Source organism: Indicator indicator, chromosome 7 (genome assembly GCF_027791375.1).
Source record: "Indicator indicator isolate 239-I01 chromosome 7, UM_Iind_1.1, whole genome shotgun sequence".
NCBI classification, from domain to species: domain Eukaryota; kingdom Metazoa; phylum Chordata; class Aves; order Piciformes; family Indicatoridae; genus Indicator; species Indicator indicator.
This window is the reverse complement of record NC_072016.1, coordinates 37392723-37405911: the sequence shown is the minus strand read 5'-3', so window position 1 is coordinate 37405911 and position 13189 is coordinate 37392723.

Sequence of the window (13189 nt, the reverse complement as noted above, 5' to 3'; positions counted from 1 at the left end):
CTAACCAGTGCTGAGCACAAGGCAGAATGACTTCCCTGCTCCTGCTGGCCACACTATTCCTGATCCAGGCCAGATGAGACACTCTGGTGGTCCACACTGGCAGCTGGTTGAGGATGGTGGTGGGAAAGGCATGGAGGGAAGGATGGGGTGGGAGATGAAGCCACACATTGAACACTGGGTTCAGCTTTGGGCCCCTCACTCCAAGAAGGACACTGAGGTTCTGAAGAAGGTCCAGAGAAGAGCAAGCAAGCTGGTGAAGGGTCTCATCAACAGGTCTGGTGAGGAGCAGCTGAGAGAGTTTGGCTTGTTTAGCTTATACCCAGTGTCCCCTGTATACAGCTTCCTTTCTGTTCCCCCCCCCCCCCCCCCACATCTAGTGTACCCCAACACCCACTATCCCTCACATCTGGTGTCTCCAGAGCTCACCATGCTTATATCCTCACCCAGGTGTGGAGCCCCTGGTGTCCCCCATACCCAGTGTGGCCAGTCTCCTCCATACCCGGCATCTCCCTATGTCCAGTGTCACAGGGTTGGAAGGGACCTCAAGGATCATCCAGTTCCAACCCCCCTGCCACAGGCAGGGACACCTCAGGTTGCTCACAGCCATGTCCAACCTGGCCTTCAAAACCTCCAGGGATGAGGCTTCCACCACCTCCCTGTGTCACTGATGCTCCCCATACCCTGTGTCCCCCATACCTGGTGTCTCCTCACACCCAGTGTCCCCAGAGCCCCTCATGTCCACATTTACCCACAGCCCATATTCTCCCAGTGTCCCACTGGTATCCTCCATACTCAGTGTCCTCCACACTCAGATTCTTCAAGTCTCTCCTCTCTCCCTTTTCAGGACCAGAAAGCCTCTTGGGGCTCCTTGCCCAAACCTTTTGGCAAACAAAAGCATCCAAACCCTTAGGTAGACAGAGGTGAAGGAGGAACCTTCCCATGGTAAACATCAAGTGGGGGTGTCAAAGCACTTGGAAAAGCAGTTCTGGCAAAGGGACAGAGCTGTGGCTGTGTCTTAAGGAGTGCCCCAGGAGGTTTGGTGGTTAACCTTGGAGGAGGAGGAGCCACCAAGGTTAACCAAGGTAAGAGGAGCCACCAAAACTACAAGGAGAAGGAGTGAAGAGCTTCATGCTGCCAGATGGGGAGGTTCCACCGTTGCTGGGAGTAACAGAGGTCTGCAGGGGATGCTTAGGAGGGAGGAAGAGGAGGAAAGAGGGAAATAAGGAATTACTTGAGGAGTTCCAAGAGCATCAATGAGCTCCATATCATCTATGAAGTCTCCATAGGAGGACACAGCATGTTCTGTGAGCCTGGCTTTAACAGCAGCTCCCACACTGGTCACGAGCAAAGCTCCCGTAGAATCCTTTTGATTGGAAGACAACTTGAAGATCATCTTCTCCTTAACGGGGAGAGATCTTTAAGCCAGCACTGCCAGGTCACCACTGAACCATGTCCCTCAGCAGTACATCAACACAGCTTTGAGATCCCTCCAGGCATGAGGACTCCAACACTGCCCTAGCCAGCCTGATCCAGGCATTGACAACCCCTTCAGGGAAGAAATTTTTTCTTGACATCCATCCTGAATCTCCCCTGGTGCAACCTGAGGTCATTTCCTCTTATCCTATCACTTGGGCACACCTTCTGCACTGCTGGGATCTCTTTTTCCAATAGGAAGCATCCCACCCCACCTTATCTCCTCCTTTCCCATGCCTTCAGCTCTACCACTGTTGGCAGGGCTGGAGCAGGTGGAACAGTTTCCCTAGGAAAACATCAATTTTCTTCCCATGGATTGGAGCCCTGCTGTGCTGGAAGCTTTTATCCCAGCCCTGGGGACTTCTTGCCTCAGCCCAGCACAGTTCCCAGGCTCCCTGCCTGACTCACCAGCCCTGGCCCTGAGCTTTTCCCTTCTGGGATAACCTCCTGGCACAGCAGCTGTGGCTTGCCCAGCTGTGTCCTGTTGCAGCTCCACAGCTTTCTTCCATCATTCCTGATTTCTGGGCAGGATATAACAGCAGACTCCTGAGGGCTGCCTGCTCCTTGGATGCTCTGGTCTTGCATTCTGCTCTAGGATGACTTCCTCTGAGGTGGTAGCCAGGTAAAGGCTTCTCTGAGTGTCCCATGTTTGCAGGAAGCCTTGTGGAGGTGCCTGTGGAATGAGCATGGTCCAAAGCAGCTGCAAGGACTGCAGCAGTGGTTTGAGAGGTGCCCACCTGCAGGTCTGTGGGAGATTGGCTGCTGCCAGAACTCCCTGTTCAGTGCTCCTTTGGTGAGTTCCAAACCATTTCTTCTGGATTGGTGATGGGGCCTGGGGAGGCATTTAGGGTTGAAGTGGTGAGTGGAGCAGCTCTGTGAGGAGGAAAGGCTGAGGGACCTGGGGCTGTTGAGCCTAGAGAAGAGCAGCCCCAGAGGGGATCTTAGCAATGCTCAGCAAGAGCTAAAGCAGGGGGGACAAGTGGATGGAACCAGACTCTTGTCAGTGGTGCCCAATGAGAGGACAAGGGGCATGGGCACAAACTGGAACCCAGGAGGCTGCATCTGAACAGAAGGAGAAAATTCTTTGCTATGAGGGTGCTGGAGCCCTGGAGCAGGCTGCCCAGAGAGGTTGTGGAGTCTCCTTCTCTAGAGAGATCCTAGTCCCACCTGGCTGTGGTGATCCCAGGCAAGCTGCTGTGGGTGCCCCTGCTTTAGTAAGGTGGGGCTGGACTGGATGATCTCCAGAAGTCCTTTCTGACCCCTTTCTGACCATACTTTACCTGCAAGCTGCCCAGGAAGGAGAGAGCTGCTGAGAGCTGCCCCAGCATTTACAAGCTGCCTCTCCACCAGCTCCCCAGGAGAGCTGCTCCCTGCCCATGCTCTGTCCTCTCACACACATTCCCCCTCACTTTTGTGCACACTTTCTCCTGGTAGTTTTGCCTCTGCAGCCAGAGACACCCAGATAATGTTTTATCTCCCCTGTTTGGTGAGCTGTGTCCATCTGGTCCCCTGAGGGCTGTATGAGATGTCCTGGGAATAGACAGGGGAAAAGAAAATATCCCAAGCTGCCTGGGATGGCAAGCTTGGAGGCCAGGAGAGCGTGGAATTGCCACAGGAGATCCCAGCTCAGAGCTCTGGGGGGGCTGCCACGGGTCAGCCCCACTCCACTGCCTGCTGATGCAGTTGTGGGGCGTCCCCGGGTGCTGGGTGCCCTGCAGCCAGTCCTTGCAATGTCACAGCAGAGTTTTGTCATGCTCCATCCGCTGCGTTTCGCTGCAGCCGCTGGAGGTCACTGCTGCTCTGCAGCTCCACATGCAAAAGCCACCGAAGGTGGGAAGGGGCTCGGCTCACAGGTGTCGGCTCCGGGCTGCTTTGCTCCTAACCCCTTGCAAAATCCATGGGAGCTGGGCGGCTGCTGGCATGTGGGAACTCCACTAGGAATAACATCTGGCACCTCAATCCTTCCTGATTATCCCTATTCCCTGTTCCTGGATGAAAGAATCCTTCGGAGATGTGCTCCTGGATCTCCTCCCTCACTCACTCCTGCTGGATGCAAGGATCCTTTGGAGATCTGCTCCTGGATCTCTTTACCCACTCCCAGATACAAGGATCCCTTAGAATTCTGCTCCTGGATCTCTTCTCACGCTCCTGGATGCAAGAGTCCTTTGGGGATCTGCTCCTGGTTCTCTTTTTTTTTTTTTTTCCCCACTCCTGGTTCTCTTTTTTTTTTTTTTCCCACCCGGTTCTCTTTTTTTTTTTCCCCCCCCGCTCCTGGTTCTCTTCCCCCCCCCCCCCCCCCTCCTGGTTCTCTTTTTTTTTCCCCCCCCTCCTGGTTCTCTTTTTTTTTCCCCCCCCTCCTGGTTCTCTTTTTTTTTCCCCCCCCTCCTGGTTCTCTTTTTTTTTCCCCCCCCCTCCTGGTTCTCTTTTTTTCCCCCCCCCTCCTGGTTCTCTTTTTTTTCCCCCCCCCTCCTGGTTCTCTTTTTTTTTCCCCCCCCTCCTGGTTCTCTTTTTTTTTCCCCCCCTCCTGGTTCTCTTTTTTTTTCCCCCACTCCTGGTTCTCTTTTTTTTTCCCCCACTCCTGGTTCTCTTTTTTTTTTCCCCCACTCCTGGTTCTCTTTTTTTTTTCCCCCACTCCTGGTTCTCTTTTTTTTTTCCCCCACTCCTGGTTCTCTTTTTTTTTTTCCCCCACTCCTGGTTCTCTTTTTTTTTTCCCCCACTCCTGGTTCTCTTTTTTTTTCCCCCACTCCTGGTTCTCTTTTTTTTTTTTCCCCCACTCCTGGTTCTCTTTTTTTTTTTTTCCCCCACTCCTGGTTCTCTTTTTTTTTTTTTTCCCCCACTCCTGGTTCTCTTTTTTTTTTTTCCCCCCACTCCTGGTTCTCTTTTTTTTTTTTTCCCCCACTCCTGGTTCTCTTTTTTTTTTTTCCCCCACTCCTGGTTCTCTTTTTTTTTTTTTTTCCCCCACCCCCGGTTCTCTTTTTTTTTTTTTTCCCCCCACTCCTGGTTCTCTTTTTTTTTTTTTTTCCCCCCACTCCTGGTTCTCTTTTTTTTTTTTTTTCCCCCACTCCTGGTTCTCTTTTTTTTTTTTTTCCCCCCACTCCTGGTTCTCTTTTTTTTTTTTTTTTCCCCCACTCCTGGTTCTCTTTTTTTTTTTTTTTTCCCCCACTCCTGGTTCTCTTTTTTTTTTTTTTTCCCCCACTCCTGGTTCTCTTTTTTTTTTTTTTTTTCCCCACTCCTGGTTCTATTTTTTTTTTTTTTTCCCCCCACTCCTGGTTCTCTTTTTTTTTTTTTTTCCCCCCACTCCTGGTTCTCTTTTTTTTTTTTTTTCCCCCACTCCTGGTTCTCTTTTTTTTTTTTTTTTCCCCCACTCCTGGTTCTCTTTTTTTTTTTTTTTCCCCCACTCCTGGTTCTCTTTTTTTTTTTTTTTCCCCCCACTCCTGGTTCTCTTTTTTTTTTTTTTTTCCCCCACTCCTGGTTCTCTTTTTTTTTTTTTTTTCCCCCCACTCCTGGTTCTCTTTTTTTTTTTTTTTTTCCCCCCACTCCTGGTTCTCTTTTTTTTTTTTTTTTTTCCCCCCACTCCTGGTTCTCTTTTTTTTTTTTTTTTTGCCCCCCCTCCTGGTTATTTTTTTTTTTTTTTTTTGCCCCCACTCCTGGTTCTCTTTTTTTTTTTTTTTGCCCCCACTCCTGGTTCTCTTTTTTTTTTTTTTTTCCCCCCACTCCTGGGTCTCTTTTTTTTTTTTTTTTGCCCCCACTCCTGGTTCTCTTTTTTTTTTTTTTTGCCCCCACTCCTGGTTCTCTTTTTTTTTTTTTTTTGCCCCCACTCCTGGTTCTCTTTTTTTTTTTTTTTGCCCCCACTCCTGGTTCTCTTTTTTTTTTTTTTTTTCTTTTTTTCCCCCACTCCTGGTTCTCTTTTTTTTTTTTTTTTTTCCCCCACTCCTGGTTCTCTTTTTTTTTTTTTTTCCCCCACTCCTGGTTCTCTTTTTTTTTTTTCCCCCACTCCTGGTTCTTTTTTTTTTTTTCCCCCCACTCCTGGTTCTCTTTTTTTTTTTTTTTTCCCCCACTCCTGGTTCTCTTTTTTTTTTTTTCCCCCACTCCTGGTTCTCTTTTTTTTTTTTCCCCCACTCCTGGTTCTCTTTTTTTTTTTTTTCCCCCACTCCTGGTTCTCTTTTTTTTTTTTTTTCCCCCCACTCCTGGTTCTCTTTTTTTTTTTTTTTTTTCCCCCACTCCTGGTTCTCTTTTTTTTTTTTTTTGCCCCCACTCCTGGTTCTCTTTTTTTTTTTTTTTGCCCCCACTCCTGGTTCTCTTTTTTTTTTTTTTTGCCCCCACTCCTGGTTCTCTTTTTTTTTTTTTCCCCCACTCCTGGTTCTCTTTTTTTTTTTTTGCCCCCACTCCTGGTTCTCTTTTTTTTTTTTTTTCCCCCCACTCCTGGTTCTCTTTTTTTTTTTTTTTTTGCCCCCACTCCTGGTTCTCTTTTTTTTTTTTTTTTGCCCCCACTCCTGGTTCTCTTTTTTTTTTTTTTTTTGCCCCCACTCCTGGTTCTCTTTTTTTTTTTTTTTTTGCCCCCACTCCTGGTTCTCTTTTTTTTTTTTTTTTTGCCCCCACTCCTGGTTCTCTTTTTTTTTTTTTTTTTGCCCCCACTCCTGGTTCTCTTTTTTTTTTTTTTTTTGCCCCCACTCCTGGTTCTCTTTTTTTTTTTTTTTTTGCCCCCACTCCTGGTTCTCTTTTTTTTTTTTTTTTTGCCCCCACTCCTGGTTCTCTTTTTTTTTTTTTTTTTTGCCCCCACTCCTGGTTCTCTTTTTTTTTTTTTTTGCCCCCACTCCTGGTTCTCTTTTTTTTTTTTTTTGCCCCCACTCCTGGTTCTCTTTTTTTTTTTTTTTTGCCCCCACTCCTGGTTCTCTTTTTTTTTTTTTTTTGCCCCCACTCCTGGTTCTCTTTTTTTTTTTTTTTTGCCCCCACTCCTGGTTTTCTTTTTTTTTTTTTTTTGCCCCCACTCCTGGTTGTATTTTTTTTTTTTTTTTTTGCCCCCACTCCTGGTTGTCTTTTTTTTTTTTTTTTTTGCCCCCCCTCCTGGTTGTCTTTTTTTTTTTTTTTTTGCCCCCACTCCTGGTTGTCTTTTTTTTTTTTTTTTGCCCCCACTCCTGGTTGTCTTTTTTTTTTTTTTTTGCCCCCCACTCCTGGTTGTCTTTTTTTTTTTTTTTTGCCCCCACTCCTGGTTGTCTTTTTTTTTTTTTTTTGCCCCCACTCCTGGTTGTCTTTTTTTTTTTTTTTTTCGCCCCACTCCTGGTTGTCTTTTTTTTTTTTTTTTTTGCCCCCACTCCTGGTTGTCTTTTTTTTTTTTTTCCCCCACTCCTGGTTGTCTTTTTTTTTTTTTTCCCCCACACCTGGTTCTCTTTTTTTTTTTTTTTTTGCCCCCACTCCTGGTTCTCTTTTTTTTTTTTTTTTTTTGCCCCCACTCCTGGTTCTCTTTTTTTTTTTTTTTTGCCCCCACTCCTGGTTCTCTTTTTTTTTTTTTTTCCCCCACTCCTGGTTCTCTTTTTTTTTTTTTTGCCCCCACTCCTGGTTCACTTTTTTTTTTTTTTTGCCCCCCCTCCTGGTTCTCTTTTTTTTTTTTTTTTGCCCCCACTCCTGGTTGTCTTTTTTTTTTTTTTTTGCCCCCACTCCTGGTTGTCTTTTTTTTTTTTTTTTGCCCCCCCCCTGGTTGTCTTTTTTTTTTTTTTTTTGCCCCCACTCCTGGTTGTCTTTTTTTTTTTTTTTTTTGCCCCCACTCCTGGTTGTCTTTTTTTTTTTTTTTTTTGCCCCCACTCCTGGTTCTCTTTTTTTTTTTTTTTTTTGCCCCCACTCCTGGTTCTCTTTTTTTTTTTTTTTTGCCCCCACTCCTGGTTCTTTTTTTTTTTTTTTCGCCCCCACTCCTGGTTCTCTTTTTTTTTTTTTTTTCGCCCCCACTCCTGGTTCTCTTTTTTTTTTTTTTTCCCCCCCCCCCCTGGTTCTCTTTTTTTTTTTTTTTTCGCCCCCACTCCTGGTTCTCTTTTTTTTTTTTTTTTCGCCCCCACTCCTGGTTCTCTTTTTTTTTTTTTTTTCGCCCCCACTCCTGGTTCTCTTTTTTTTTTTTTTTTTTCGCCCCCACTCCTGGTTCTCTTTTTTTTTTTTTCCCCACTCTGTTCTTTTTTTTTTTTCCCCCCACTCCTGGTTCTCTTTTTTTTTTTTTTTTTTCCCCCCACTCCTGGTTCTCTTTTTTTTTTTTTTTCCCCCACTCCTGGTTCTCTTTTTTTTTTTTTTTCCCCCACTCCTGGTTCTCTTTTTTTTTTTTTTTTTCGCCCCCACTCCTGGTTGTCTTTTTTTTTTTTTTTTCCCCCCACTCCTGGTTCTCTTTTTTTTTTTTTTTTTCCCCCACTCCTGGTTCTCTTTTTTTTTTTTTTTTTCCCCCCCTCCTGGTTCTCTTTTTTTTTTTTTTTTCCCCCCACTCCTGGTTCTCTTTTTTTTTTTTTTTCCCCCCACTCCTGGTTCTCTTTTTTTTTTTTTCCCCCACTCCTGGTTCTCTTTTTTTTTTTTTTTTCCCCCCCACTCCTGGTTCTCTTTTTTTTTTTTTTTTTGCCCCCACTCCTGGTTCTCTTTTTTTTTTTTTTTTTGCCCCCACTCCTGGTTCTCTTTTTTTTTTTTTTTTTTGCCCCCACTCCTGGTTCTCTTTTTTTTTTTTTTTTTGCCCCCACTCCTGGTTCTCTTTTTTTTTTTTTTTTTTGCCCCCACTCCTGGTTCTCTTTTTTTTTTTTTTTGCCCCCACTCCTGGTTCTCTTTTTTTTTTTTTTTTGCCCCCACTCCTGGTTCTCTTTTTTTTTTTTTTTTGCCCCCACTCCTGGTTCTCTTTTTTTTTTTTTTTTGCCCCCACTCCTGGTTCTCTTTTTTTTTTTTTTTGCCCCCACTCCTGGTTCTCTTTTTTTTTTTTTTTTTGCCCCCACTCCTGGTTCTCTTTTTTTTTTTTTTTTTGCCCCCACTCCTGGTTCTCTTTTTTTTTTTTTTTTTCGCCCCCACTCCTGGTTCTTTTTTTTTTTTTTTGCCCCCACTCCTGGTTCTCTTTTTTTTTTTTTTTTTTCGCCCCCACTCCTGGTTCTCTTTTTTTTTTTTTTTTGCCCCACTCCTGGTTCTCTTTTTTTTTTTTTTTCGCCCCCACTCCTGGTTCTATTTTTTTTTTTTTTTTCGCCCCCACTCCTGGTTCTCTTTTTTTTTTTTTCCCCCACTCCTGGTTCTCTTTTTTTTTTTTCCCCCACTCCTGGTTCTCTTTTTTTTTTTTCCCCCACTCCTGGTTCTCTTTTTTTTTTTTCCCCCCACTCCTGGTTCTCTTTTTTTTTTTTCCCCCCACTCCTGGTTCTCTTTTTTTTTTTTCCCCCACTCCTGGTTCTCTTTTTTTTCCCCATTCCTGGATGCAAGGGTGACAGCATGTCAGCAGAGGTGGAGGAAAGGGACACAGGTCCAGAGCTGGTCAGAGCATGGCAGCAGAGGTCAGAACAACTCTTCAAGTGTGTAAAGCACAGCCTGGCTCAGCCCAAATCCTGATCAGGAAGCACAGGAGTGGGAGATGATGGGAAACTCCCAGTGGAAGGGTGAAGGTGGGGTGCAGTGGGACTTAGTGCTGCTGTCAGCAGCTCATCAGAAAGCTGAGGAGTGCAATGAGGATGATATGGGCTCCCACCTCCCATGGTCATGTTGGGATCCTCCTGCTCAGATCTGAGAGCAAGTCCCTGGGCAGCTGTCCTTGAGGCTTGCTCTGAGTGAGACTACCCTGGAATCAGCAGAGCCTTGCTGGTGGGGAAGCCCTGATTTTAAGCCAAGTCTTGGATGGTCTCCAATAGCTTTGCAGAAGTTGACAGGAGAGGGTCTTTGGCCTCATGGGAACCCTCTTGCAGGGCTGCCATCATCCCTTATACTGCTTTGGGGCTTTCTGGGAGCAGAGGTAGCCCTCATGTCACTGTACCACAGTACATTAGAGGTTGCAAGGGACTTCCAGAGATCATCCAGTTTAACCCCCCTGCCACAGCAGGATCACCCAGGGTAGTCTGTACAGGGATGCATCCAAGCAGGTTTGGAAAGTCTCCAGAGAAGGAGCCTCCACACCCTCCCTGTTTCAGTGCTCTGTCACCCTTACTGTAAAGAAGTTTCTCCTCATGTTGAGCTGAAACCTTCTATGTTCAAGTTTGTCTCCATTGTTCCTTGTCTTATCACTGTGCACCACCCAAAAGATCCTGGCCCCCTCCACTTGACCCCCACCCCTCAGCTATTGAGAGACATTGATCAGATCCCCTCTCAGCCTTCTCTTCTCCAGACCAAACAGCCCCAGGGCTCTCAGTCTCTCTTCACAGGGGTGATGCTCAAGTCCCCTAATCATCCTCGTGGCTCTCCCTTGGACTCTCTCCAGCAGGTCTCTGTCTCTCTTGAACTGGGGAGCCCCAAACTGGACACAGTATTCCAAGTGTGGTCCTGGAAGTTTCCTCCTCCCAAACCAGGAGGAGACCCAGTGCTGCCTTGTCAGGCTCAGAATTTATTCAAAATGCTCTAAGATCCTCTTTCTCTCCTAAAAAAAAGTTTATCTTTTATAGCACACATTGGAACTCCTGGCTGCTGGAACTCCACCTTCCAAGGGGGGAAGGTGGAGGCAAAGCTTATCTCCATCTGCCACCTCGATTAAAAGAGAAGGGGAGCTGCTGCTCAGGAGATAAGAGAGGTCAGAGGCTTCTCCATTAATATGTAAACTTGGGATGGGAAAAAAAAGAAGATGGGAAGCTCTGGGCAGAAGCCTAGATGGGAGCTGGGTGCAGCAGTAGAAGGCTCATTGGTATGTGTTGGCTTGGAGGAGGAGGAGGTGGAGGAAGAGGGTGGGATGGAGGTGTGACCTCACTGCTTCACTTCTCCAGTTTGGGTTGGGTGATATCCACCTTGAAGGATGTTAACCTGAAGTAACAGCTCTGCTCATCCCAGGGGCCCCCATCTCTGCTCATCCCAGGGGCCCCCATCTCTGCTCATCCCAGGGGCCCCCATCTCTGCTCATCCCAGGGGCCCCCATCTCTGCTCATCCCAGGGGTCCCCATCTCTGCTCATCCTAGGGGTCCCCATCTCTTCTTGTCCTACAGGACCCCCGTCTCTGCTCATCCCAGGGGTCCCCATCTCTGCTCATCCTAGGGGTCCCCATGTCTGCTCATCCCAGGGGTCCCCATCTCTGCTCGTCCTACAGGACCCCCATCTCTGCTCGTCCTACAGGACCCCCATCTCTGCTCATCCCAGGGGTCCCCATCTCTGCTCTTGTCCTACAGGGGTCCCCATCTCTGCTCTTGTCCTACAGGGGTCCCCATCTCTGCTCTTGTCCTACAGGGGTCCCCATCTCTGCTCATCCTAGGGGTCCCCATCAGTTCTTGTCCTACAGGGGCCCCCATCTCTGCTCATCCCAGGGGTTCCCATCTCTGCTCATCCTAGGGGTCCCCATCTGTTCTTGTCCTACAGGGTCCCCATCTCTGCTCATCCCAGGGGTCCCCATCTCTGCTCATCCCAGGGGTCCCCATCTCTGCTCATCCCAGGGGTCCCCATCTGTTCTTGTCCTACAGGGGTCCCCATCTCTGCTCATCCTAGGGGTCCCCATCAGTTCTTGTCCTACAGGGCCCCCATGTCTGCTCATCCCAGGGGTCCCTATCTCTGCTCATCACAGAATCAATAAGGTTGGAAAAGACCTCAAGGATCATCCAAGTCCAACCTGTCACCCAAGACCTCCTGACTACTAAACCATGTCACCAAGTGCCATGTTCATTCCCTTCTTGAACATCTTCTAGGGCTCCCCATCTCTGCTTGTCCTAATACCCAAAGGATGGAGGCCTTTGCAAACCCCCTGGCAGCTTTTGTGACCATGGTTTGAAACCATCTGGCTGCCCAGCTGAGCAGTGCTGACCTCAGATCCTGCAAGTCCCCCCTGCCAGAGTAGCACTTTCTCTACTCCAGTGTCTTCACCCTGTGCTGGGACTCCTGCTGCCTTCAGCCACCTTTTTTTTTTATTTCACCTGCTCCTCACCAACACTCCAACGCTGGTGGCCTTGTGCTTTGCAATCCCCCAAGTGCCTTTTGTGACCTCAGATGCTTCTTGCAGCCCTGCTGCCTCTCTCAGAGGGAAGAGCTGTGGGAACAGTCAAGGGTAGACAGCAGAACAGGAGGCTGAGGGACAGCACCCTGAGGGGATGTGCAGAGCTGTGATGAGATGCTTCAATGCCTTGGAGAGACACCAATGCCTCTTCCTTTTTTCTTTTTTTCTTCTCCAGCCAGTCCCTGCTTGGGTCCTTCCATTTCCTTCTGGCCTCCCCCAGCAGCTGGTGGGTCTCCAGCACTTTTTTTCCTGATTTTTTTTTTTTTTTTTTTTTCCTTTTAAGCTCTATCTTCAAGACCATTTCCATAGAATCATTTTGGCTGGAGGGGGAGACCTTTAAGATCTCACCAAGTCCAACCTTTGACCCAGCACTACCAGCTCACCACTGAACCATGCCTCTCAGCCATCACATCTGCATGGCTTTGAAATCCCTCCAGGGGTGGGGACTCCACCACTGCCCCGGGCAGCCTGGGCCAGGCCTTGACAACCTTTTAGGGTGAGAAATTGTTCCTCATGGCCAACCTAAACCTCCCCGGAGGCTGTTTCCCATTGTCCCATCTCCCTGTTTCAAGATGAGGGCTGAGACTTCTGGTCCATGCTCTTTAGAAGCTTCTCTTGCAGTTTGCTCTTCCCTGCTCTAACTTTCCCTTCCCTGTCTCCAGTTGTTTTTTTTGTTGTTTTTTTTTTTTTGTGGGGGGGAAAGCTTTGTGTGCTGCATTCCTCTGCCAGCTCCTCTTCCTTTTTTTTGGGGGGGTATGCCCTTTTTAATGGTAATCTGAGTCCCACTGACCTCCAAATCACTCCCTCCTGGCCTCAGCCTTGCTGTGCCTGACTGTGTCACCAGCCACATCCTTGGCAACAGCATGCAAATTCCCTTCAGGAATGGGAAGATGGCACCAGAGCTGAGCTTGCCCTTCACATGCAAAGAAATGCAAACACCTTCAATTAATCTGGAAAGGACACACAATAACTGGCAGCAGGCTATGAAGCTTCCCCACTTTTCTCCCTAGGGATTATCCTGGGCTGAATGTCTCTGTGGTTGCATGAAGAAAACAAAACGAAACCCAAACCAATTTGGAACTCCCACAGCTCCTCCAGAAATATATTTTTTTTCCTGTTTTTTTTCACATGTTCTTGGATGGATTTGGCACTGGCAAAGCTGTGTTTTAAAGGAGGGTCTTTCCCTCCCTCCAGGCTCCTTGCTGGCTGCAGATGTGCTCCCTCCTGACTGCTGTGATAATTGAGGAGAAAATGTGGCATTTGAGGGTTGTAAGCTTGCAGGAAGAGGTTCTTGTGCTCTAAGAAACTCATTCATACCCAGAAGAAGGCTTCTTTTCAGCAGGAGCCTGATTCGGCTTCCATCAAGCCTCTCCCATGGAGACAGACTTGAGAGAGTTGGGGCTGTTCAGTCTGGAGAAGAGAAGGCTCCCAGGAGACCTTCTTGTGGCCTTCCAGGATCTGAAGGGGGCTACAAGAAAGCTGGGGAGGGACTTTTGAAGGTGTCAGGGAGTGATAGGACTGGGGGGAATGGAGCAAAACTAGAAATGGGGTGATTCAGATTGGATGTTAGGAAGAAATTCTTCTCCATGAGGGTGGTGAGACACT